Here is a 5,259-nt window from a genome sequence, read left to right on the forward strand (position 1 = left end):
TGGTTTAGACTGGTCCCAAGGGGCATAGGATTGATCAGACGTTTGGATTGAAAATTAGTTATTTTAAAGATTAAGAGGTGACCGTAGTCAAATGTGTCTAGAAGACCTTAGAATGGTAGTTTTAGAGCTCTAACAGGTCCGTAGGGTGATTTTGGAGTGATTTGCATGTTCAGTTTACATCCTGATGAGCTCGGGTGAGGTTCGGCGCGTTTAAAGCAAGTTATGAAATACTTAAAAGTGCTTAAATCTGACTTTTTTCACTTGAACTGGAATCTTGACATGATCTAAAAATTAAAAAAATTGTAGCCCTTTGATTGTAGTTTCCAGTGGTCCAACCGTTTGTCATTTTGATGTTTTTACAATAAGTTATGGCCATTCTACCGGAGACTATAGAGCTGGTTTTCTTGACAACCTTTTTTCAGATTCTTATAAATACCAGATTTTGTAATTGTTATTTTTCTTCATTTTCGAGACTTGGAAGCTCAGTTTTGAAAGTATCTGGCCTAAATCTTCATCTGCAAGCTTGGGGTAAATGATTCTAATTTGAATCTATAACTATTTCATGGAGATTTTCCGCACTGACATGGAGATCATCCGTGGGATGTATAGACAACACGGTTTTTCCACATCATTCATGCTCTCTGACACCCCCGGTTGGAGTTAGTATGTATGCAGGGTGCAAAAAGCATTGGGTTTAGAGATAGTTATGGTAAGAGTCTGCATCACATGGAATCTGTATGACTTTGGTTTATGCTTATCATCCATATATGATAACTTGTTGTATTTATTATGTTGTTGCGATGGAATTGTGCATATTATCTATATATGTTAAATTTGTGAATTCAATGAAACTCGTAATGAGTGATGGGTTGGATATGTGTATAATATCTCTATATAATGATTACGTGTTTTACTTTGGATGGATAATATTATCCTGTATTCTGTCTTGATCTTATCTATTGTTGATGTATATGAGTAAGACATGTTAACAGTAAGTTTTCTACAGGCTGACCACTAGTTTATTAGGGTCTGTCTATAATACTTACTGAAAACGTGTTGTTTTGTCTCATGCTATACTTGAAGCATTCTTATGTACATATATGGATGTGCGTACCAGCGAAGCATGTAGACGTATCTAGGGCGTTGCTGTTTGGAGTTTTACGGATGAGCTATTGATTGATCCTTAGCAGTAGACTCTAATTATATTTTCTTTATTATATCTGTCATTCTATTCCTAGATAACATATTATTCCAGGATTATGTACCTATTTCCAGTATTATGCTCTTGACTCATATCGCCAGGTCATTGGAGTATTTCAGTTAGATATTTCTATACTTATGTTATTTTGAGACATATTTTACGATGTATATATCACTGATTATATTTACTTTATACATCTAATTTATGGAATTGGAATAAAACTCGAATTCGTCTGCCTACAAAGTTGGAGTCTATATGCCATCACGACTTAGGAGATATTTAGTCGTGACAAAGTGGTATCAGAGCACTAGTTTGACCAATCTTATCGGTCTTGAGTAATGTCTAGTAGAGTTTTGTAGATAGGTACATTGATGCTTTTACTTATCTTCTAGAGGTTATAGGACACTTGTGAAAAAGTTTGTTCTTTCATTACCTATCGTGCATACTTGATTCAGCTTGAGTTCTAAATTTTTTTGTTTTATTCTCTTACCAATGGTGATAAAATGTTCTAGAGTTGAACACCAACGACTTGAGATGACGTCGCGAGGTAGATGCTAGATATTTTATCTGTTGAGGGAGTAGGCCATCCTAAAGTAAATATGGCCAGGTTTGGACCACAACTATGACCCGGATACTCAGTTGAGTGAAGTTGCCATTTGGACTCTTTAGTTTGGTAATATCTCTAGGAAATGAGAGTAAAAGTATAAAGAACTGCATGATAGCCATGTCTTTAATAGTTAGTTTCTTGGAATTTGAGCGAGATCATTTATGGCACAGGGAGTGATGAGAATCGAGTTGACGATTTGAATTGGTGCGATTAGCAAAATAACCACGTAATAAGTTTTGTGATTTTGAAGACTATATTTGGGTAGGTTTGGCATAATAAGAATGGTTTACTTGAAATGCTATGGGAATGGGAATGTTTCAATATCATCAATATTTATTACGCTAGTCTTATGACATAAGTGTATCAATGAAGTTTCCACAATTCATTGATGGTATGGCACATGTACTAGCATCTTGGAGACAAATGTATACTTGAGAGGATCAATTGATTAGATAAGAGGAGTAGGACCTATAATAAGGGGTACATTGAGAAATTTAATAAGGAGAAAGGTTTTGGGTGACCTCTTCTGATGAGGTCCGTGGTTGGATGATTTTTATGGAAAGATTTTCTCTCTATTCTATAGTAGGGATGTGTTATGGTGTGAATTAGAATAATTTAAGCTTGGTGACCTGATGGCCACAGGGATAAGTATTCATTTGATAGAATTCACAAGGTGTGTTATGCTTGATACCTCGAGAGATTGTGAAAAGTTAAGCTGGGTGATATAAAGATAACATGGTAGTCAGATAGGGACGAGTTATTATGAGTTCTTAAGTGTTATGATTATTAGCTCCAGAACAAGTGGGGAAAGTTTCCATTGTCGATCGAATCTTATGGGTATATCATCAATGTTGACACCCAATTTTGTCCCGCCTTCCTCAAATATTTATTTACATTTTAGTATTTTTTGGCAACTTATAAAATAATTATTTATATTTTACTATAATTATTGACTTTTATCAGATTTTAACGGCGTTTCATTGTTCTATTACAATCACTAGAGGTCATTATTCTTATCACTATTATCCTTATTATTATTATTATCATCGTTATTATTATTATTATTTCGTTATTATTATTATTACCAGTATTATTATAATTCGCATTTTTATCGTTTCAGTATTTTTACCATACTGCGCACACGCGTGGCATTTATTTTCGCACAATTAAATAATGACATTTATTTACTGTCAATTTTCAAAAAATATTATTGCACGGCCATTATGACGTCATATAATTCTATTTTGTATCTGAACATTAATAAATACATACTTTTTATTAGGTAATGTTTTGACACACATTAGCATATAGTTAATTAAAACGGGTCTTTTATTTAAATTTAGAAGTCCATAATCAATCCCAAATTACTTGGGTCAAAATCTATTTTGTATGAGACCAGCCCATATTTTTAAAATCAGCCAAACTAACCGACCCAGCCCACCAAACCACATCTGACCCGGCCCAATTCCCCTTTCTCATCAACCTAACCCTAAAAAAAAAAAAATCAGATCCGCCTCCTCCTCTTTCTCTTTCCTCTTCCCCTCTCTTCCTTCGTCTCTCTCTCTCTCCTCGGCCAAAAATGGCGATTCCACAGACCCCTTTCGTTCCCACAGACCGTGCATGGTCGATTTAAGGAAAAGAATTTAATGTTCGACCAGGGTCAACGTTGAAGAGTTTGTCTCCTTTTATCCTTCTGTCTTTTTCGATCTGAAACGTTTTAATGGACTTCGTCCATTTGTGAATTCAGATCACGCTCTTCTTCAGCTTTTCCATTTTTTCAAGTACTGATTTTAATTATTTTGTCCCTTTATCTGGGTATTCTGATCAAGATAGTAAAAGGCTACAAGAATCCTAACGTTGAATCGAAGAAGGCGGGCCCAATTTTTTCAAATTTCAAACCCCCAGTAAACCCTAATTTGTTCCTATAAATAATCATTTTCCAGGCATTAGAAGAGGGATTTTTTTTTTCCGCCTCCTCTCCTCTTTCAACTTCAAAAGCCTCTGTTAGTTTAGTCTCCAAAGATTAGCTTAAAATCATCTTCGTCTTTGGGATTTCTGTCCATTTTCAGTCGTTTGGTTCTAATCGGGTCGTTTTGTTCTCGAGCGAGTTTGGATCGCGTCGAATCCGTAGACCCCCGCACCCAGTTCACTGTACTTGAAAAAGGTAATTCTTCTTCCTTTAGGTGTTTTAATTTTCTGCTTTGCCTTAATTGTTGTTGTAGTTAATTTATTTTATGCCTTAGTTGCTGTTTTAGTTAACTTTTTTGTTAATACCAGTTCGACATGAGTTAGTGTGTATTTACTGGTTTTCTTTAGTTAATTATCTGCTAACAGTAAGTTAGAATAGTATACATTTCATTGGTTGTTTGAATCATGTCGCAGTTGGTAATCTAATTAACATGACCAGTGTTTCATTTCTTGATTAAATCATGTAGTTAATAGTGTTTCAGATGGTTCAGTTTGTGTCCTGTTCGCTGCGTTATTCAGTCATTTGTCTACTGATTTAGTTTGCTAAGTCTACTGTAGATGGCACTTGAGAATGTCAAAATAAGGTTTAGCTTAGTGCTGTCTATTTTAAGTATACCGAACTTGTCTGTGTATGCCATTTAGCATTAATCCTGTCTTTGGCTTATGGTCATACTGTCCAAGTCCACTTAGATTAAAGATATTTTAAAATTAGTTTGGCCATCAAATAGGATTAGTAGTCAGGAATGAATTGGATGGTCTATTCTGTCTTAATGAGATATCATCGAACATCCCTGTGTTGGCCTGCAAATGGATTCAAACGAGTTTGTTGTCGCTAAAATCTGTTCTGGTTTGTTACATGCTCAAACAGAATCTCTACACATAAAAATGGAATTGGTAAGGAGATGCTGTTTGGCTGGTAAACATAAAATTGTTTGACTGAGTGTTTTAAGATTTGAAGAACGACTTAAAGAAATTGTTTGGTCGGTATTCTGTTTTCCCTGCTAATGTATATAAGAGACTAAGCTAAAAATACGGGTCCAAAAGACTAAGCTGTTTCTTGCTAGGAAAAGGGTCAATGGCTGCCCTGTTTGACACTATGATTAATAGGCTTAATCTCCTGTCTAGTTCGAACTAATATGTGTTTAAGATTGGACTAATCTTGATTATCTGAGGCATGCCTATACTTGTTCGGTCGTAATCAGAATCAACTATAGTCCATGTGGCTTGCCTTTGTCAAATTCTTTGCATTTTATTGAGTTTTAAAGAAATAGATCCTAAATTGATAAGTTGTTGCTATGACATTCTTTGAGCTTGCCGAATGTAGGGAAAACACCTACTGCCTTGACTAAATATTCACTGCATTGGACATTGTCCAAATGACTCGATGAGCTGTTTGTTATGGTTATGTTCTGCGTTATTGGTATGCATGTTTAGAGTCGTGTCTTGAGTTGTGCTAGCTTATTTGTGTTGAGCCTTGGTCAAG

This window comes from Lycium ferocissimum, chromosome 4 (assembly GCF_029784015.1).
Source record: "Lycium ferocissimum isolate CSIRO_LF1 chromosome 4, AGI_CSIRO_Lferr_CH_V1, whole genome shotgun sequence".
NCBI lineage: Eukaryota > Viridiplantae > Streptophyta > Magnoliopsida > Solanales > Solanaceae > Lycium > Lycium ferocissimum.